Genomic DNA, 24,311 nt, shown 5'->3' with positions numbered 1-24,311 from the left:
CAAATTCACCTGGCTGTGCAAACAATACTGTATGCAACATCACTCACTACCATACAATCTCTTACCAAACTCTCTCACCCAGACCAACAGTTAGATATAAAACTATTGTGTTATAACTAGTACGAGGCCTGGAGGGGTAATTGTAACAGGGCTTCAATCTTGGTGTCTTGTGAATTTTTGTGTATGACCCCTCCCGTCTTCTTCCCAGGCCCTGGACCTAGGCTTATCTGGGCAAGTGCCAGGGCCCAGGCTTCCCAGGCTTATCTGGTGCCAGGGCCCACAGCACCTCTAGGGGCCCGGAGAGGGGCCTGGTGCTCTAATGTTCAGCCTGATCAATGTAATGTAATGTGTGTTTGTGTATGTTAGTGGTGTCTTAAATGATTGTGCATAGTGTATGGATGAATGAGGGGCCTACTGAAGCTCTGTCGCCCAAGGGCCCGCAAAAACCTGGAGCCGGCCCTGATTGAAGTCAATGAACCTACAATAAGGGTCATACAGTCAGTAGGACCTGGTATGTATATAGTTTTCCCACTAGCGATATGTCATCCACAGATGGGAGGCCTTTGTTATGGAAGGAATCAATAGAGGTATGTTTCACCAGTGGCATCTACAGGGGTCTACAGTCCGGTAACATGCCTGCCATTGGCGTTACAATGGGAGTACACGTTGTGCACGTTAACCCTAGTAGCAAAGATGCTTCATTGCACTGGAGAAATAACAAACTGGTTGCATGATGTAGAAATGAAAGTCCAGGGCACATAATGTAATACTCTTTCCCTTACAAGTGTTAATACACATAAAGCAAACATAGGAAAGACTTTACAAAGCGGCTTTACTCAGCACCATGGAGAGCTCCTGACTTTCTGCACATTTTTAGTCTATCAAAGGGAAAGCTTTATGTACTTAAAGGGTTCAGCACTCAGCAAGGTTTGGAAGTTCCATAGAGAATGAATGAAGTGCTGGGGTACAATTGTTTTTTTATTTTACAATTTGTGGACGTCCAACCAATCAACTCCCCTATGCCTGATCAGCTTGTTATTCATCTCTCTTGGGAAACCCCTTTAGTAATACTTTAATTCAATTTAAACAGGCACTCGTATTTTACAGACTTTGCAGAAATCAGTAATACAAGTGAATAGAAAAACATTTGTAAAAAAAATGCCTGTACTAACCAGTAGCCTTTCCTGCTAGACCTTCCCTGCTAATTCATCATTTAGTCTGAAAAACAGCTCATGTCCATCTTGAAAGAGGCAATGCGACCCTAGACTGGTCACCCTGTACCCTCCTTCCCCCACCCTATACTGGTCACCCTGTACCATCCTTCCCCCACCCTAGACTGGTCACCCTGTATCCTCCTGCCATCACCTGAGACTGGTCACCCTGTATCCTCCTGCCCCTCCCTAGACTGGTCACCCTGTATCCTCCTGCCCCTCCCTAGACTGGTCACCCTGTATCCTCCTGCCCCTCCCTAGACTGGTCACCCTGTATCCTCCTGCCCCTCCCTAGACTGGTCACCCTGTATCCTCCTGCCCCTCCCTAGACTGGTCACCCTGTATCCTCCTGCCCCTCCCTAGACTGGTCACCCTGTATCCTTCTGCCCCTTCCTACACTGGTCACCCTGTATCCTCCTTCCCCCACCCTAGACTGGTCACCCTGTATCTTCCTTCCCCACCCTAGACTGGTCACCCTGTATCCTCCTTACCCCCCTTCCTACACTGGTCACCCTGTATCCTCCTTCCCCCACCCTAGACTGGTCACCCTGTATCTTCCTTCCCCACCCTAGACTGGTTACCCTGTATCCTTCTGTGCCCACCCTAGACTGATCCCCCTGTATCCTTCTACTCCCACCTGGTCACCCTGTATCCTTTTGCGCCCACCCCAGACTGGTTACCCTGTATCCTTCTGCCCCCACCCCAGACTGGTCACCTTGTATCCTCCTTCCCCCACCCCAGACTGGTCACCCCTTACCCCCCTTTAGTGGTTGTCTTCCCTGTCCCTTCTCCACATACCTCTGGCTTTAGTCTTCCTCCTGCAGAGTGCAGACTGCACAGGACCTGTGGTGACATCATAGTCAAATGGTAAGGTCCTTCAGTATGTATCTAATGTTATTGGATTGTCTCCCGTTTTGCCCTAATTTGTGCAAAATTGCAGTGAAAAAGCAGCATTTTTTTTGGTAAAACATGGGAGAACTGTAGCCAGGAGACAATACACCACTGAACATAGTCTGCATTTGTGGTCATGGGTCCCAGGTTACCGCCCAAAATGGACCTTTCATAATCCGCTACTTGTGTAATGTATATGGTGTCATCAGTTATATGTACAGAATAGCGGCATTACTGTGTTCTGTGTTGAGGTATTATTTATGTGCACCATGTGGCAGCATTGTGACCTTATTCTTTTTTTTAGTTTGAGAGTATTGTGTGCGCATCTATTTGTATGTGTGCCCTGCACATGTATTATATCATACCCCATGACAAAACCCAGTCCCTGTACCTGAGACTTTTCTGTTCCTTCCCAGGATTTTTTCCTCACGTACTACACGAGGCTGAATCCATTGCTAGTATGACCCAACACTGAACACCTATATGTGTTTTTTCTTTTTGCACAATTTTTACAGAACTGACAGCACTGCAGAAACCTTATTATTCCCTGACGGTAAACAGAGAGCAGTCATTTCATTCTCAAGTGTTGATGTGATATGGAGGAGATGCAATTTATGTGCTTGTACCAAAGGCAGAATGGAAAAGTTTAGCTTCAGAAAGTTTACTCTTAAAGGGGTACTCTGGCGAAACTTTTTTCTTTCCAATCAACTGGTGTCAGAAAGTTATATAGATTTGTTATTTGCTTCTATTTATAATTCTACAGTGTCACATTCCTTATCAGCTGCTGTATGTCCTGCAGGAAGTATTCTTTCCAGTCTGACACAGTGCTCTCTGCTGCCACCTCTGTCCATGTCAGGAACTGTCCAGAGCAGTTACAAATCCCTATAGAAAAACCAGAGATCACTGTGTCAGCCTTGAAAGAAAACATCACTTCTGGCAGGACATGCAGCAGCTGATATGTACTGGAAGACTTGAGATTTTTAAATGAAGGTAAATAACAAATCTATATAACTTTCTGACATCAGCTGATTTAAAAGATAAATAAATCACTGGAATATTTCTTTCAGCTTGTATAATTGGAAATCATTAAGTAACATATCAATGAAATCATGTTCTGCACCATTCCAGACTAACAGCCTCCCGTTTATGGCCACTGAAGCTTTGTTGAAGTATATATATATTTGCATTCACAAGTTCAGTGTTTTTCCCGTTCTGTGATTGTGGTCCGGCAGCAACCTCCGTGATCCGTGCAAAACAGTCCGTTTTTCATCCTTTTTCTATCCGTGTCCGTTTTTTTCATGGATCTGTGTTAAAGCATTTTAAATTACATTGATTACATCACATCCGTGTTCATCCGTGAAAAATACGGATCTCATTGATTTCTATGGGGAATCCTTTCCGTGCATCCTTTCCGAGTAATGACATGTCCTATTTTTTAACGGAACGGATCATGGATCCTTGAAATCACGGAAAATCTGAATAGCCCAATAGAAAGCAATGGGCTGTAAAATTGTCCGTGCGCACGGATCCGTGAGCACGGACAACTTCCCGGAACGTGTGAATGCAGCCTTAATCAAGACCTGACAACAACATGCCATATGGTCCTGATGGACTATTTAAGTTACTTTTCTCTTTCTGTAAACGCTGCCTGACTCTTGTTCTTTGCAGCAGTTCCTCACAGTCTCAGCGTTATATACCCTATTTTTGGTTTACAGGTGTATTCTGGACTCTGCCTCACTCTGCTCCTAGTCTGATTCCAAGTTGTCTTCTGATTTTGATCCAGCCCCCTCCTGGATTGTTCTTCTGCCTAGCTCTTATGGATACTGTTTCTTGTTCTTGTCTATGCTTGTTGGTCCTGTGTCTCCACTTTTTGGCCCTGTGTCCTAGCCTGTTGGTCCAGTGTCTATGCCTGCTAGTCCTGTGTCCAAGTAATTGTACGACTTTAGCCTGGCTCCATTGACTACATTCCAACTTAGGCCCATTAAAGGGGAACTCTGATTAATAAAGATTTAACCCTGTTGAACAGTGTTAAACCACTCCCTGAAGCGGATGAAAATCCTCACTTCCTGTTCTACTCTGTCTCCAAGCCTCTGTCCTCCCCTCCCATCTGAGACAGAGGTCACATGTTCTATCTCTTCTCTTGCCATGCAAGCTGTAACACCTCATCTGTAACCCTGCCCACCACTGACATCACACAATGAGTAGCTGGCCAAGAGCAGGGAAACAAAAGCTTCTCCTGAGCAGTATAGGGGAAAGGAGACCCTGTTGTCTTATCTCTCTCTACTCTATGTAGATAAATAGATGGGTGGGTAGATAGATAGATAGATAAATAGTTAGATAGATACTGTAGATGATAGATAGATAGATAGATAGATAGATAGATAGATAGATAGATAGATACTGTAGATGATAGATAGATAGATAGATAGATAGATAGATAGATAGATAGATAGGAGATAGATAGATAGATAGATAGATAGATAGATAGATAGATAGATAGGAGATAGATAGATAGATAGATAGATAGATAGATAGATAGGAGATAGATAGATAGATAGATAGGAGATAGATAGATAGATAGATAGATAGATAGGAGATAGATAGATAGATAGATAGATAGATAGATAGATAGATAGATACATAGATAGATACATATATAGATAGATAGATAGATAGATAGATAGATAGATAGATAGATAGATAGATAGATAGTGTTACTGTGTTACTGTGCAAAGCAGATACTACAAGACAAGGGCATTTGGCTCTGAGGTGTAATGCATGCTGGGAGATGTAGTTTCCTGGCTGATGCCATGATGTAAAAATGGGATCATTTGTAAAAGTTTGAATCTGGGTCTAGGGGCAGCGTAGACAAGTGGGAAGGGTGTTAAACAATTGGTATGAGATTGGTGAGGGCACTTATATACTTTTTATGCATTTTTTTATTAGATCACTGGAGTTCCCCTTTAATTTAATATGTTCTAGTTTAGTTGCTGTGTCCATGTTTCCATCCTGTTGCTGTGTCCATGTTCCTGTCGGAGTCCACATTCCCATCATGCTATTGTGCCAATGTTCCTGTCCTGTTGCTATGTCCACTTTCCCCTCCTGTTGCTATGTTCATGTTCCCGTCTTGCAGATGTTTATGTAATATTTTATGCTGTACCTTTGTGAGAAGTAATTACATTGCAATAAAAGAAAATTAAGAAATTCACGGCTATAAAACTTTTTTTTAAATTCATTTATTCTTTTTTTAAGCTTTTTCTTTATATGCACATTAACAACCTAAAAAAATGTTTAAAAAAAAAGTATTATCAGGAAAAGTCTATGAACCTGGGTGCAATAAGCAGATTATTACATCTGGATTTGTGGACTTATGTGGAGCACGACCACACGCCATTGAGATGTTTTCGGGGGAGACAGATAGAGAAATCCTCCCATGCACATGTTATTTAGAAGTGGTATCTTGCACTTTTTGGTCTAAAATGATTTATCGGGTGGAAAGTGAAAGTCACATATATTACGAGTAAACTTGCTGGAGCTAAGCTTTTCATTCTGACTCCCATTGACGTAGAGCCTGTAGCACATACTGCACCTCCACGGTAATAAATCAGCACTGGAGAATGAAATGATGGCTCTTTGTTTACTGTCGGAGACTAATAAGATTTCTGCACTTCTGTCAGTTCAGTGAAAATCGTGCAAAACCTAGAGATAGGTGTCAGTGTTGGAGGATACTAATAGATTCAGCCTCATGCCTGAGGAAAAATGCCTCGTAAGACATGAACAAGCCTCGGTAGGGTTCACCGGTATTATGATGCATAGGCAGTGAACACATACAGATAGATGCTAATGCATTTGGTAGACACAGTCTGTGCTATCATTATAGAGTAAATATGCTGCCACACAATACACATAAATAATGCTGCTATATTGTACACGTTATGACAGTATTTTCAGAATATTTCCACTAAAGCGTTGTCCAGGCCTTGACGCGTACACGTAACTGTACATCCATTTTTGTGGTGCATTTCACGGAGCGGCCGGTCTCTGCAAAGATCGCCCTGGCCGGTACTACAGTACCGCCTGGATGATCTTTCACGCTGCAGAGTTCTGATGCGGGCGCATCCGTGTGCGCCCGCATCAGAACTCCCCACAGCACACTATGAAGCTTGCAGCCGCTCGCTTCTTAGTGTGCACTGACATGGTTTCCTACGGCCGCTATTCACTGAATAATGGCCGCAGAAAACTGACATGTCAGTTGTTTGCGGCGCCGCTAGGGGTCCTGGCCGGAGCATATACTGTGTGTATACGCTCCGGCCAGGATCCCATAGACATCCGGCCAAAGTATTTTTTCCTATTTATACGGCCGTTGTTGCAAATTGCACCAACGGCCGCATAAATAGGAAAAAATACGTTGTGTGAACATAGCCTCAGGACGTATAGGTCCAGTATATGGTAGAAAGCAGGTGATTGGTTCATTTGGTGGGTATCTTGTATGGTTAGGCACATGATCAAAACTGGATGACGTCTTTAAAAAGAAAAGATATTGAGTCCTGGGCAGTGCTGTAAAAGAATTATAAGGACTTATTGGGATTCGGGATTAAGAAGCGGCACAGAAGATGACAGCAAGGTACAGTCTGGTCACTTTGGATAGATAATATTATCTCTTCTCCCACTGGCACATATGGATTACACAGTCTCGGTGTAAGTTGTATCACCGCTTTCATGAATTAGTATAATTCCAGCTCTTCGGTCACAGCTCTGTGTTATTTTTTATCGTTGTGGCTCCGTGACACGCTGCAGGCCTTTGACTGGCACCTCCAATCTCTCTGATTATCTATCCTCCCATCAGCTTGTTTATCTTCTTAGTGGAAGTGACAGGGCTACAATCCCCGCAATGAGCCAGCTTTCTATCACTGCTGATAAATGACGGATCTTACTGACCCCATATTTGCAGGCATTTTATGCAATAGAAATGGGCACAACAGAGACTTTATGTTTTCAATTTGCCAGTGCACATAATAACCGTCCGCTCTGCTGGGTAGGTTTTTAGTTTCGCTGATTCAACTATTGTAAAAGGCAGGAGAGAATTATTTATAAGGGAACATTAGCAAAGCAACAGTATGAAGAAAGTGAGTCAAGTATAACAATAACAAAGGAGAAGCCAAGATCTTTATATTCCTATAAAAGTGCCCATAGGTACAAGAATATAACTACCTTAGGGAATGTCTTATTTTGGCATGAAGAAGAACCAACACTTATTGTTAAATAAGAATTGAGAACATTATATACTGTATAGTAGTTGTCATCACAAACCAGCATAACCAGGCAAAACCAACCACCCCCTCCCCTTAGCAGCGTGGCGATCCTGTAAATCCTGCACTGTGCCTTATTTTCAGAGGATGTCAGAGAAGCAGGGTACCAAACTTATAATACTGCCTCCATTGTAAAAGAATATAACTTCTATAATACTGCCTCATATGTACAAGCATACTGTATAACCACTATAATACTGCTCCCTGTACAAAAATATAACTAATATAATACTGCACCTATGTACAAGAATATAACTACTATAATGCACAAGCCAAGTAGTGAAGCAGCAGAAAGATGACCCGTAGCACTCACCAGTCTTCAGGCAGTACGTATCTTTATTTCAGGGTGACATCAAACAGGTTGGTGTGGGGCAGGGGGAGACAGATCCAGCAGATGCTGTGCCCTCGGGCTACAGCCGTTTCGCTGGTAAACTTCCCGCTTTCTCAAGCCCGCTTGAGAAAGAGGGAAGTTTACCCGCGAAACGGCTGTAGCCCGAGGGCACAGCATCTGCTGGATCTGTCTCCCCCTGCCCCACACCAACCTGTTTGATGTCACCCTGAAATAAAGATACGTACTGCCTGAAGACTGGTGAGTGCTACGGGTCATCTTTCTGCTGCTTCACTACTTGGCTTGTGCATTATATTGGATTTACTTACCTCTGCATACCTGTCTGAGCACCACATAAAGGCAACTCTATCGGGTCTAAACAATCCCGTTACCCGAGATACCAAAAGTGACACTTCCTACACTTAAAACACATTTGTGAACGCATTGCTTACCACTGAATGCGATAGTGCCGACATCTCTTTGTAGCTTGTGTGATATAACTACTATAATACTGCCCCTATATACAAGAATATAACTACTTTAATGCTGCTCCTATATAAAAAAAATATATTTATAACTGCTATAATACTGCTCCTAAGTACAAGAATATAACTACTATAATACTGCCCCCTATATACAAGAATATAACTACTACAATACTGCTCCTATATACCAGAATATAACTTCTATAATACTGCCTCCTATATACAAGAATATATCTACTATAATACTGCTCCAATGTACAAGAATATAACTTCTATAATGGAACAACGTAGAAAAAGAGAGGCGGTCACTCACCATTTAGATGCCGAAAATACTCATTTATTCATCCAGCTCATTGGCTTGGATATGGAAGGACTCGTCATGATTATTAATGCGTCTGATTCTGATCATTTGGCTGTAAGGTATAGATTTTTTCACAGATGGAGGATGTGAGCTGGAGTAGTGCAACAAGGCGTTGGATGCTGTTGCCTTGCGGAAAACTGATGTATGGATCGAGTTGTCAATGATTTCAATTTTAACATCTAAAAACTCAAGCTTGGTACCACCAAAAGTAGATGTAAAAAACATGTTAACAAAATTCTGAGTATTCAGATACGCGACGAATTCAAGGAACGTCTCAGATGAGGCGTTCCAAACAATGAAAATATTGTCCACGTATCTGAAAAAAGAAACAATATACTTAATATAAGGATTATTGACAGAAAAAATCAAATTTTGTTCCAACCAAGAGAGAAAGAGATTGGCGTACGTACAGGAGACCGGCGTGCCCATCGCAGTGCCGGTCTCCTGACGATACCAATCTCCCTCGAACATAAAACAATTGTTACCTAAAACAAACAAAAGGGCTTCACTGATAAAGGATCTATAGGCAGGTGACTGACCCGTCCGTCCAAGGATGTGATCGACAGCCCCCACACCCGCATCATGGGGGATGCGGGTGTATAGGCTCTCGACATCGATGGACGCCATGGAATAACCGGACTGCCAAGAAATGGTGTCTAGAGCATGCAGAAAGTCATTAGTGTCTTTCAAATAGGTGGCAAAGGTGGGAAGTAGAGGGCAAAGGGCCCAATCAAGGTATTGTGATACTCCTTCAGTCACTGAGCCGACCGCCGAGACGATGGGACGGCCCGGCGGCCGGCTCAGCGACTTATGTATCTTTGGTAACAAATACCACTTAGAGACACGAGGGGAATCAGGGATGAGCTTTTCAGCTGTTTTTTGATCAAGGGCTTTATTAGCCACTGCTCTGTGCAGTAGTCCTCGCAATCGCTCTTTAATCTTGACAGTGGGATCCTTGTCAATCTTGACATATGTGTTCGTCTCGCCGAGTTGGCGATAGGCCTCTTCTAGGTAATGTTTCTTTAGCATGATAACAGTAGAGCCACCTTTGTCTGCACGCACAATTTTCAAATCGGGTCGTCTTTTGAGCCAATCCAGTGCTCGTTTCTCACTCTGTGTCAGATTGACCTCAAGCTTAGGGTAAACTTGAGCTTTAGCATCCCGGAGTACAGATTTATAGAAAATGTCAATAGCTCCGCCTGGAGGAATTTGAGGAGAAAATGTGTAGGGTTTTCCTCCTAAAAAAGGCTCGTTTGTTTGAACAACAGGATGTAATGCAGATTGTTCACCATCCAGGGTGGACAAGGTATGGATACTTGATAAATCTTGAATAGTCAATTCCTCTGGCATAAAGAAGCCCAAAGGGCCAATATGATACTGAGGGGTGGAGAGCTCTGAGTTAGTTCTACAAATCTGTACTCCGGGATGCTAAAGCTCAAGTTTACCCTAAGCCTGAGGTCAATCTGACACAGAGTGAGAAACGAGCACTGGATTGGCTCAAAAGACGACCCGATTTGAAAATTGTGCGTGCAGACAAAGGTGGCTCTACTGTTATCATGCTAAAGAAACATTACCTAGAAGAGGCCTATCGCCAACTCGGCGAGACGAACACATATGTCAAGATTGACAAGGATCCCACTGTCAAGATTAAAGAGCGATTGCGAGGACTACTGCACAGAGCAGTGGCTAATAAAGCCCTTGATCAGAAAACAGCTGAAAAGCTCATCCCTGATTCCCCTCGTGTCCCTAAGTGGTGTTTGTTACCAAAGATACATAAGTCGCTGAGCCGGCCGCCGGGCCGTCCCATCGTCTCGGCGGTCGGCTCAGTGACTGAAGGAGTATCACAATACCTTGATTGGGCCCTTCGCCCTCTACTTCCCACCTTTGCCACCTATTTGAAAGACACTAATGACTTTCTGCATGCTCTAGACACCATTTCTTGGCAGTCCGGTTATTCCATGGCGTCCATCGATGTCGAGAGCCTATACACCCGCATCCCTCATGATGCGGTTGTGGGGGCTGTCGATCACATCCTTGGACGGACGGGTCAGTCACCTGCCTATAGATCCTTTATCAGTGAAGCCCTTTTGTTTGTTTTAGGTAACAATTGTTTTATGTTCGAGGGAGATTGGTATCGTCAGGAGACCGGCACTGCGATGGGCACGCCGGTCTCCTGTACGTACGCCAATCTCTTTCTCTCTCGGTTGGAACAAAATTTGATTTTTTCTGTCAATAATCCTTATATTAAGTATATTGTTTCTTTTTTCAGATACGTGGACGATATTTTCATTGTTTGGAACGCCTCATCTGAGACGTTCCTTGAATTAGTCGCGTATCTGAATACTCAGAATTTTGTTAACATGTTTTTTACATCTACTTTTGGTGGTACCAAGCTTGAGTTTTTAGATGTTAAAATTGAAATCATTGACAACTCGATCCATACATCAGTTTTCCGCAAGGCAACAGCATCCAACGCCTTGTTGCACTACTCCAGCTCACATCCTCCATCTGTGAAAAAATCTATACCTTACAGCCAAATCATCAGAATCAGACGCATTAATAATCATGACGAGTCCTTCCATATCCAAGCCAATGAGCTGCGTAGCCGTTTGTTGACCAGAGGTTATCCCTCTGACGTCATCAACGACGCATATCTTAAGGCTTGTAATATAAGCACCACCTCCTTATGCAAACCCAAACTAAAAGAGACTAGTTTCCATAATGATAGTCTCAACAGGTTCACGTTTTCCTTCCAAAACTCTTCCATGAATGAGACCTTGAAAAACATCGTTAGGAAACATTGGTACATTTTGGAGCAGGACGAGGATATAAAAAGCGCCGCCCTTAACAAACCTCTATTCACTTTTAAAAAAAGTAAAACTATAGGAGATATATTTTCGGCCGGTAAAGTTAGTCGCCCTAAGTCCTGGCTCACTAAGTCCCTGCCCTCGGGCAATAGACGATGTGGACAGTGTCAATACTGCCCCCAAATGTTGGCACAGTCATACATTGTCCTTGGAGGAACCGAATGCTTTATAAAGCAGTTCATAACATGTAAAACTACCCACGTTGTGTATGCAATCATTTGCCCCTGCCATAGATACTATATAGGGAAAACCAAAAGAGCTATGTGGGTCCGATTTAAAGAGCACCTCTATTCACTGCGGTCCGGAAAGGGGGTTCCTCGCCTTATTAACCACATATGCAATGAGCATGCAAATGATGCCAAATGTTTAAGAATCATAGGCTTGGAAAGGGTTAACCCCCCTAGCAGTGGCAGCGATTGGCTAAAACTACTTTTGAAGTGCGAGACAAAGTGGATCATCCGATTGGATGCCACAGGAGTGTCCGGTCTCAATGAGAGAAATGACCTCAATGCTTTACTATTTTAATATGTTCCCTCGGCTTGGTTTTAATGTGTTTTTCATATGTGTTTTTGATAACCAACTACTTTTGTATTGTCTTCACATGTGTCACATGACCTATAAACACACCCCCACCTGTGTTAAGCACGCCAGAACTGACGAAGCGCGATAGCGTGAAAACGTTCGTCTGATTGCACCTGCTCCTCCACCTTCCCCCTTCCCTGCTTTGTTCATTCCTGGATGAATAAATGAGTATTTTCGGCATCTAAATGGTGAGTGACCGCCTCTCTTTTTCTACGTTGTTCCATACCGGACTGTTTTCTTTGGCGTTGTGCACCTCCATGAGCCGCATCCACATCCAGGTGGGAGCTTGCCGTCCATAAGACTGTTTATACAGTGTGTATTCCCGTAGTGCCAGCCACCCTGTCCTCACTTTGTATAACTTCTATAATACTGCCTCCTATATACAAGAATATAACTAATATACCATGGGGCAATATGGGGCTGGTACATGGGGCAATATGGTTTGATCAAATTATATACCAACATCCTGGAGTTGGTTTTTAAATGTAGTTAAGAAGCATTAGTATCAGCCACAGGTGTGAGGTGCAGCGCCATTTTCTCTTCTTGTACGTATTTTACATTTCTCCCTTTTCTCAGTGTTTGCACTTCTCCTGGTAAGACCCACATGACCGCAATTAGCAGGAGACACCTGTGCACACATGACTTGTACCTCCTATCCTTCCCATTCTACCTGCTGGAGTGTGGTGAGTGTTTTAGACCTTGTTCACACTTGTGTTGTTTGGTGACAGCTTTCTCCGCCGACGGTGCCTGCTGGGATTTACGGGGGCTCTGGGTATTGGTCCTGTGACAGTGGGGTTGCAGAGCCGTTCTATGGCCTCCCTTCCCTGGTTGTGCACGCCTTGTGGGGATGGCGGTCGCTGACTGACACGGTGGTGAGTTAGTGTAGGGACCCATGTGAGCCAGGAGACCTGCAGGCTGGTACATGGGGCAATATGGTTTGATCAAATTATATGCCATCATCCTGGAGTTGGTTTTTAAATGTAGCTGAGAAGCATTAGTATCAGCCATAGGTGTGAGGTGCAGCGCTATTTTCTCTTCTTGTCCATAACTACTTTAATACTGCTCCTATATACAAGAATGTAACTACTATGATATTGCTTTTATATACAAGAATATAACTACTATAATATGACATGGAGAGAGGAGCGGCTGCACATCACACCTATGGCTGTGAGCACAGGTATATTCTGCTTAGTGATTAGCAACACTAGTATCAGCCATATGTGGGATGTGCAGCTGCTCCTCTCTCTCCATGTCGTGTTTTACATTTCTCCCTTTTCTGGGCAGCTGGCACTCCCCTTTATAAGACTTCCGTGACCCAAATCAGCAGAATATACCTGTGCTCACATGTCAGTATCTCCATGTTTTTCCCATTATGTTTGTAGCAGTGATGGTGAGTGCAATACCATATTCATACTTGTGTTGTTTGGGGGCAGCCTTCTCCACCAGTGGTGCTGGCTGGGCATTGGTGGGATATTTTGGGTTTGGTCCTGTGACATTGGGGTTGCAGGGCCATTGCATGGTCTCCCTTCCCTTCAGGTGCATGCTTTGCGGGGGTGGCGGGCACCAACCGACACAGTGTGAAGTTAGCGTAGGGACCCGTGTGAACCAGGAGACCTGCACGTGGTACACGGGGCAGTATGGTTTGATCAAATTATATGCCAACATCCTGATGTTGTTTTTTAAAATAGGCTTAGCAGCACTAGTATCAGCCATAGGTGTGATGTGCAGCCGCTCCTCTCTCTCCATGTCGTGTGATCACTATTATAATACTGCTCCTATATACAAGAATATAACTACTATAATACTGCTCCTATATACAAGAATATAACTACTATAATACTGCTCCTATATACAAGAATATAACTACTATATACTCAGGGCCGTTTCTGCCATGAGGCAAAGTGAGCACTTTGCCTCAGGCGGCAGATTCTCGGGTCCCTGAGGGGGCGGCAGCTGGACCTGTCATTTCAGTGAAGTCAGTCTGAAGTCAGCTCACTGATTGTTGCTGTCCGTGCTGCTGGTGTGTGCTGAGGAATGGCCACCTCCTTATCTGCACTATGTGCTGTCCCTTCCTCCACCTGTGAGCTTAGAATAATCAAGTTTAGGACCTGTGTGAGCGGGCTCGGCGTCATACACAGGTCCTGAACCTGATTTATGGTCGGAGGAGGGGAACATGTCTCCTGACATGTCAGGACGTTCCTCACTGTACAGCAGAGTGCTGGTGTCCCCCTCCCCCTCACTGACCACGCTGCTGCTGCTGCTCCTGTAGTCCTCCTCCTCCTGGGCTGGTGCTGCTTTGGAGGCTGCTGGTGAGTTTTCATAAGGGTGCGGAGTGACTGGGAGTGATGGGGTCAGGGAGGTCAGCATGTGAAACTGAGGAGAAGATTTCCTCCTCTACTGCTCTGGCACAGCTTACACCCAGGCATGTCCCATAAGCCAGTCACTGTTCATACTGGGAATGTCAGGCTGTTTTCAGTTAACAGTGAATGGTGCCATCATTTATTGTCTGTCATTGTGAGTTATATTGTCATGTTTCAGGAGGGCTCTTGATCAGTTTTTAATGGCTCCCATGTAGCATTATGATTTTCTGAGGGCATAATGTGTTTGGCACAAATTTTCTGGGGCACAGTCTTTTTCACTGTAATACTCAGAGGACACAGTATGTGTGTGTGTCACTCTTTAGGGGGCATAATGTGTGTGGCGCTATTTTATTCAGAGGGCACAGAATGTGGCAGCATAATACTTAGGGGGCACAGCATGTGATGCCAATATATTTAGGGGACGTGGCAGTATTCAGGGGGCACAACATAACGTTCAGGGGACTAGTTGTGTGTGGCACTATAATAAGGGTGCACATTATGTGGCTGCATTGTATTCAGGAGGTACAGCATATGGCAGTATTATATTCAGGGGTCACACTGTATGGCAGTATTATATTCAGGGGTCGCAGTGTATGGCAGTATTATAGTCAGTGGGCACAGTGTGTGGCAGTATTATTCATTATATTCTGTCCCTGCACAAAAGGTGCTGTGCTGTCAGAAGATGAACAAGAGGGGGCGCCATTTAAATTTTCGCCTCAGGCAGCAAAAAGGCCAGAATCGGCCCTGTATATACTACTCTTATATACAAGACTATAACTACTACAATACTGCTCCTATAAACAAGAATATAACTATTATAATACTGCTCCTATATTCAAGAATATAACTACTATAATACTACCTCCTATATACAAGAATATAACTACTATAATACTGCTCCTATATACAAGGATATAACTACTATAATACTGCCTCCAATATACAAGAATATAACTACTATAATACTGCTCCTATATACAAGAATATTACTACTATAATACTGCTCCTATATACAAGAATATAACTACTATAATACTGCCTCCTACATACAAGAATATAACTACTATAATACTGCTCCTATATACAAGGATATAACTACTATAATACTGCCCCTATATACAAGAATATAACTACTATAATACTGCTCCTATATACAAGAATATAACTACTATAATACAACAAACAAAGAGCAAAAACTGGGGCACTCACCAGGCTTCCAAGTTCAATCTTAGTGCTTTATTGCAGAAAACTCAATCCATCAGGTGAGGGAGGACAAGGTGGACTAGCGGGCGCTATTATAATACTGCTCCTATATACAAGAATATAACTACTATAATACTGCTCCTATATACAAGAATATAACTACTATAATACTGCTCCTATATACAAGAATATAACTACTATAATACTGCTCTTATAAACAAGAATATATCTATTATAATGCACAAGCCAAAAAGACAGAAATGGCTGCACATCGCACCAATGGTTGACATGAAAGCTTGTTCAGCTACATTAAAAACTGAAATCAGAAGTTAGTTTATAATTTGATCAAACCATATTGCCTCATGTACCACGTGCAGGTCTGAAATACACGAGTCCCTAACAAAAAACATCACTGTGCTGGTCAGCGAATACAATCCCTGCAAAGCGTGCACAAGCAGAGAAGGGGGGCCACGGAATGGCCTGCAACCTCAATGTCACAGGACCAAACCTCAAAGGGCCCCCCCCCGAACCCCGCAGGCACCGCCGGCGGAGAGAGTGGGCGCCAAACAACACAAGTGTGAACAAGCTCCTACCTCTCACCATTACTCCTGCAGGTAGAATGGGAGAAGTGGTGCGATGTGCAGCCATTTCTGTCTTTTTGGCTTGTGCATATCTACTATACTACTGCCTCTGATGTACTAGACTATAACTACTATAACTGCCGCATGAACTATATACGATCAGTGTATCTTAGCAATAGGGAATGTCCGTTATCAGGTGTAACGTACTGGTGGTCCACATCCAATATAGGAAAAAGAAAAATTAAGCACAAGCCATAGAGTAAGAAATAAGAGCGGCACTCACCAAATGGTCTACTTATTGTAAATTGGGGTATAACTGCAAATGAAAACCACACGGGAGACAAGAGTCTCCATTTCTTTATATATAAAGTAACATCCAGTCAACAACACAATGAACACAACTCCAGGATACAGCGGATTCCGCCTCTAAATCCTCATTATTCCTCCGCTCTACCGCTCACCTCCCAATGTCTCTCACATCCCATTGAGTTGCATTTCGGTTGCAGAAATCCCGATAGTGTCGCTGAGAGACTCACTGTATATGACCGCCAGCCTGAAACATTCTGACAAATCAACATTACATCCAATAAGAGCCGCATCGCTGGGAGCCAAACGCATGAATATAAATAGGATTGAAATGAAAAGAATTACGTAGCACTACTAGAAGGAAAACACCAGCATCTCACCGCTGGCTTTGTTAGAAATGGGATTGTTTTTGAATCTACAGTTTTTCGGCATTGCAGGATTCATTCTGGGCAGGAACGGAGAGAATCACAAAAATAAGGGATTGTAATATGGAGAAAATGAAGAGAAATAGACGTTATAAATGATGTTTATTTAAAGGGAAAGTAGCATTTTTTAGAAAATTGCTTGGTTACATTTAGAAATGTGTTGCATTCGGAGCCAGAAGAAGTTGGATGCAGCCCTAGGGAGTACTAAAATCATGGATGCAGGATATAGCCTATGGTTATATCCATATTTTTCAGGCAGCTTTAAAGGGATTATCCAGCATTACAAAAACATGGCCACTTTCTACCAGAGACAGCACCACTCTTGTCTCCAGTTCAGGTGTGGTTTGCAATTAAGCTCCATTCACTTCAATGGAACTGAATTGCAAAACCTGCCCCAAACTGGAGACAAGAGTGGTGCTGTCTGTGGAGGAAAGTGGCCATGTTTTTGAAGTGCTGGATAATCCCTAAAGGGATATTCCACTTAAACATAACTTTTTATGTATTGCTGCTCAAAGTGAGTCCAACAATTCATTCCATACTTGTTATTATCTATTCAGTCTACTTCACCCAGTTTTGAGATGCTGCTCTCTGCTAAAGAAAAGAAAACAAAAAACTGTGTGAGCTTTTCTCTCCGTCTCCCCCCCCCCCCCCTCCTTCCAAGACGGCTGATGTAAACGGCTGGCAGGCGATATCTGTAACTTTGTAGCTTCTTTGGGATGCTAGAAGGGTTAATCTGAGGTCAAGTTGCTGATGAAATCACCGTGATTAACCCTCCCAACATTAAAAAGTTGCAGATAGGGACTTGTTTACATCATCTGTTTTTGAAGAGAGGGGGAAGGAGGGGGAGACGGAGAGAAAAGCTCACACACAGATTTTTGTGTCTTCAGCAGAAGGCAGCAGCTCAGAACTGGGGGACGGAAGTATGGAAGGAATTGTTAGGGGGGTATTACACGGAACGGTTATCGCTCGAAAAAACATTAAATTGTTCAGGTTTAAACGATAATCGTTTTGTATAATAGCAGACAACGATTAAACGACCAACGAGAAATCGTTGGTCGTTTGATAGAATTCAGACCTATTTTTATCGTTTGATCGTTCGCACATCGTTCGGTGTAATAAGAAGTCATAGCTAAAACATACACAATAGCGACAACATAACGTACGTAAGAACGATCATAAGTAACGATCATCGTTCCGTGTAATTGGGCAAACGATTTTGGGTCGTTTTCCATAGCGTTCGTTTGAGGTCGTTTATCGTTAAATGTTAGTCGTCAAAAAATCGCTTGGTGTAATAGTACCCTTAGTCTCATCATGGGCAGCAACATATCAAAACTTATGTTTGAGTGGAATACCCCTTTAATACTGAGAGAAGCAGGATAGTGGTTTTGACAAATTGCCCACTATCTAGGCCCACAACAACTGACGAGTAAGTGATCCTTTTGTATCTACACTTTCATCCAGCGTAATGGACAATACTTTGGGATATTTAAGTTTGTTTTTAGGACACTTGGACTCCATTTTGTTTTAAGACACTCAGCCTTCTTTTTAGGATATTATATCATTGTTGTTTTTTAGTGATGAGCGAATAGTGAGATATTCGAATATTCGATATATGTACGAATATCCCGCGAATATTCGAATATTCGATCCCATTAAAGTCTATGGGAACAAGTATTCAATTAGTATAAAACATCTATTTGACCATTTGGAGGGTGAAACCGGAAGCTGGGGGATTTGAACGCTTATCGAATAGTTATCGAATATTCGCGGGATATTCGTACGAATATCAAATATTCGAATATCTCACTGTTCGATCGAATATCTATTCGATCGAACAGTATTCGCTCATCACTATTGTTTTTGTATCTACTACATTTGCAGATATTAAATGTCCATTTTTGTATAGTACCTACTATCATTGTAGTCTTCTCCACACTTTCCTTTTTTCCTATGTTTTACTTTTCTAAGTGTGAACAGGTGCAAACTTTGGAGTTAAGACTCTGCTTGTAGGCAGTCCATAGCTGGTGGGACATTTTTACTCTTTCTTGTTCAGTGACAAGAATACAACTTGACACCCAGGCGAGAGGTGCCCAAACATATCTCATCTTGTATCCAGACTAGAGGTGCCCAACTGTATCTCATCCTTTATCCAGGCTAGAGGCGCCCAACTGTATCTCATCTTGTATCCAGGCCAGAAGTGCCCAATCGTTTCTCATCTTGTGTCCAGGCTAGAGGTGCCCAACTTTATCTCTTTTTTTTTTTAATCCAGGCTAGAGGGGCCCAACTGTAACACAGCGTTTAGCCAAGATAGGGTACTTAACTGTATGTCATCTTTTATAAATGCTAGAGGTGCCAAACTGTATCTCATCTTTTATCTAAGCTAGAGGTGCCCAACTGTATCTTAGCTTTTAGCCAAGCTAAAGGTGCCCAATCATATCTCATCTTTTATCCAGGCTAGAGGTGTCTAACTGTATCTAATATTTTATCCAGGCTAGAGGTACCCAACCATATCTTAGCTTTTATTCAAACTAAAGGTGCCCAATTGTATTTAATCTTTTACCCATGCTTGAGGTGCAAAACTGAATCTAATCTTTTATCCAAGCAAGATAAACCCAACTGTATCTAATATTTTATCAAGGCTATAGGTGCCCAACCGCATCTCAGCTTTTATCCAGGCTAGAGGTTCCCAACTGTATCTCATCTTGTATCCAGACTAGAGGTGCCCAACCATATTTAATCTTTTATCAAGACTTGAGGTGCCCAACTGTATCTCATCTTTTATCCAGGCTAGAGATGCCTAACCATATCTCATCTTGTATCAAGACTGGAGGTTCCCAACTGTATCTCTCCTTGTATCCAGACTAGAGGTGCCCAACTGTATCTCATTTTTTTATCCAGTCTAGCGGTGCCCAATCATATGTCATCTTTTATCCAGGCTAGAGGTACCCAACTGTTTCTCATGTTTTATCCAGACGTGCCCCACCATATCTTCTCCAAGCATCAGTCATGTGCTTGGTGGCTTCGGTCTTCTCTATGAAGTAGCTGGTACAGCAGAGAACGCTTCAGTGGTGTCGTATAGAGATGTTACCTATATTTTACCTTTTTGACCTCACAATCCCCTGTTCTATGCAGTCAGACAGAAAATTGAGCCATTATTTTCACTGCTTTTCACTCCCCACAAGAAAAGCTCCAGTAGACTGAATAATCCTATGGAGGAAAAATGTTTCACCTGGATGAATGGGGAAGAACATTCATGTCAGCGAGTCCAGCCTTTTATGTTCCATCAATAGGAATGCATTATTTATAGAAAAACAAGGCGTTGTGTAATGTGCGAGATATAGGGGTCATCTAAGGAATACTATAGTAAGGGAATGAAAAGATGTGTATTATGGCTGAAACTGTATGGAGGCGTATACTATAGCTGGAACTGTACGGAGGCATATATGATGGCTGGAACTGCATGGAGGCGTATATTGTAGCTGGAACTGTATGGAGGCGTATATTGTAGCTGGAACTGTATGGAGGCGTATATTGTAGCTGGAACTGTATGGAGGGGTATATGATAGCTGGAACTGTATAGAGGGGTATATGATAGCTGAAACTATATGGTGAGGTATATTATAGCTGGACATGTATGGAGAGGTATATGATAGCTGGAACTGTATGAAGGTGTATATGATGGCTGGAACTGTATAAAGGGGTACACTATAGCTAGTTATAGTCATACACAGCTATAAAGTTAACTATATATAATTATCAAATCAACTGGTTTTAATACAAATTTGTAAATTACTTCTATAAAAAATCCCAATCCTATAAGTTCTTATCAGCTGCTGTATGTCCTGCAGGAAGTGGTGTATTCTTTCCAGTCTGGCATAGTGCTCTCTGCTGCCACCTCTGTCCATGTCAGGAACTGTCCAGAGCAGGAGAGGTTTTGTATGGGAATTTGTTGCTTCTCTGGACAGTTCCTGACATGGACAGAGGTGGCAGCAGAGAGCACTGTATCAGACTGGAAAGAATACACCACTTCCTGCAGGACATACAGCAGCTACTAAGTACTACAAGACTTGAGATTTTTTAATAGAAGTAATTTACAAATCTGTATAACTTTCTAACACCAGTTGATTAATTTTTTCTTTCAAATATATATTTATTTTTTTTTTCTTCCGAGTACCTCTTTAAGGCTGATATTGATATGTTGTGGCTGAAACTACAGTATATAGTGCACTTTTTCCCTCATGACAAACACACAGAGGTTGCTATGCAATACCCGAATAACTCATTTCAATGTATTATTTCTATTCTATATAATTCTATAATTGCTATTCCTATTCCACGTTACAAACACATTACAGCTTTGGTTTTTCCAATTACACTATAACATAACAAGTGTAACTCCGGTATTATCAGCCCCTATGTCATGTAGGAATCACTTACATTGGACTCAAATTCCCCCTTTAATCTTCTCGGCAGCAATATTACATTTCTATAAGTTCAGTCTTTGAACCTGCGGAGTCTCAGTCATTGCCGGTGGGTGGAAAAAAAAATCGGAATGCAGTAAAGCGATTGCCTTTGGTGTGTAATTATATGGCAGAATTTAATAGGAATATGTATTTTCATATCAGTCCTGACTATATTCAACACCTAATACAACATTTAAGAGCAGCCGGTGATGTGATTAGAAAGCCATGGCTTCACTTGTCGCATTTCATCCGCCGCTGACCTCTCACTTGAATCATATAATTGGGGCCGGTGAAATTACTTTCTGATCTTACATTTTTAACTTAAAACTAATTTGGTCTTCCAGAGGACGGCCCTGGCCATGGCCATTTTTCAACATTACCTCTTAAATAAAATATTAAAAAGAGGAGGTTCTGTAGCCTTCTTACTGGAGCAGGTTTCTGTGTCAAATGGACTTTACAACCTGTGGATGACATATTAAATATAGAATAAATCTGTATAACGCAATGTAAATTGGAACTACATCACATGACTTATCCTGTACTGATCCTTAGTTCCATCCTGTAATATACTCCAGAGCTGCACTCACTATTCTGCTGGTGGGGTCACTGTGTACATACATTACATTACTTATCCTGTACTGATCCTGAGTTACATCCTGTATTATACTCCAGAGCTGCACTCAATATTCTGCTGGTGGGGTCACTGTGTACATACATTACATTACTTATCCTGTACTGATCCTGAATTACATCCAGTACATCTCTATACTGTCCTACAGGAATAAAAATAATTTATAATTTATATGTACAATAATATAACTATTATAATAATGCCTCCTATATACAAGAATATAACTACTATAATACTGCTCCTATATACAAGAATATAACTACTATAATAATGCCTCCTATATACAAGAATATAACTACTATAATACTGCTCCTATATACAAGAATATAACTACTGTAATACTGCCTCCTATATACAAGAATATAACTAGTATAATACTGCTCCTATATACAAGAATATAACTACTATAATACTGCTCCTATATACAAGAATATAACTACTATAATACTGCCCCTATATACAAGAATATAACTACTATAGTACTGCCTCCTATATACAAGAATATAACTGCTATAATACTGCTCCTATATACAAGAATATAACTACTATAATACTGCTCCTATATACAAGAATATAACTACTATAATACTGCTCATATATACAAGAATATAACTACTATAATACTGCTCATATATACAAGAATATAACTACTGTAATACTGCTCTATATACAAGAATATAACTACTATAATACTGCTCCTATATACAAGAATATAACTACTATAATACTGCCCCTATATACAAGAATATAACTATAATACTGCTCATATATACAAGAATATAACTACTATAATACTGCTCCTATATACAAGAATATAACTGCTATAATACTGCTCCTATATACAAGAATATAACTACTATAATACTGCTCCTATATACAAGAATATAACTACTATAATATTTCCCCCTATATACAAGAATATAACTACTATAAGGCTATGTTCACACTGCGTATATGTCCGGCCGCATATTTTCGCTGCCGGAGAAACTTGGTAAACGGGGTAACGCAGTAAACTCCGGCCGGAGATTTACGCTACTTGCGGCCGGCTACGTACGGAGCACGAACTTATGCCTGCAGCCTACTTACGCTTCACGAGTGCCCTACGTAGCGATCTGACAGCGGTCTTTTACTTGGAAAGCTTTGCCTAGCCCCGGACACCCCACAGAACCTTTTGGATCGGCACAAAAAGCTGCAAAAATGAAGAAATCACCACTACGTACGGGACCGCATGTAACGCTACGGGCGTAAGTTCCGGCATTTTCGTACGCAAACAATGGTCTGGTTCATTTTTTACGCCGCCTCGTACGATCCGGGCGTAAGTTCGTACGTAGTGTGAACTGTGCGGCCGTACTTCGTTTGCTTTCCATTATACACAAACTACGTAAGTCTCCGGCCGCTTATTCACGGAACGCGCTACGGCCGGAAACTTACATAGTGTGAACATAGCCTAATACTGCTCCCTATATACAAGAATATAACTACTATAATACTGCCTCCTATATACAAGAATATAACTACTATAATACTGCCCCCTATATACAAGAATATAACTACTATAATACTGCCTCCTATATACAAGAATATAACTACTATAATACTGCCCCCTATATACAGGAATATAACTACTATAATACTGCCTCCTATATACAAGAATATAACTACTATAATACTGTCCCCTATGTACAAGAATATAACTACTATAATACTGCACCTATATACAAGAATATAACTACTATAATACTGTCCCCTATGTACAAGAATATAACTACTATAATACTGCCCCCTATATACAAGAGTATAACTACTATAATACTGCCTCCTATATACAAGAATATAATTACTATAATACTGCTCCTATATACACGAATATAACTACTATAATACTGCTCCTATATACAAGAATATAACTACTATAATACTGCTCCTATATACAAGAATATAACTACTATAATACTGCCTCCTATATACAAGAATATAACTACTATAATATTGCTCCTATATACAAGAATATAACTACTATAAAACTGCCTCCTATATACAAGAATATAACTACTATAATACTGCCTCCTACATACAAGAATATAACTACTATAATACTGCTCCTATATACAAGACTATAACTACTATAATACTGCCCCCTATGTATAAGAACAGAATTGCTATATTTGCTATTGCACAATTCTAGGTTACATTGTGCTGTAAGAAATGCTGCCCCAGGCTGTGTGTTATATATTGTATATATTCATTAATAATACAGCATCTCTTTTTTTAAGTCATGTTAAATTTTTACGATAATTTTCCATTT

Source organism: Dendropsophus ebraccatus, chromosome 3, assembly GCF_027789765.1.
Source record: "Dendropsophus ebraccatus isolate aDenEbr1 chromosome 3, aDenEbr1.pat, whole genome shotgun sequence".
Classification (NCBI taxonomy): domain Eukaryota; kingdom Metazoa; phylum Chordata; class Amphibia; order Anura; family Hylidae; genus Dendropsophus; species Dendropsophus ebraccatus.
Note: the sequence above shows the minus strand (reverse complement) of the source record.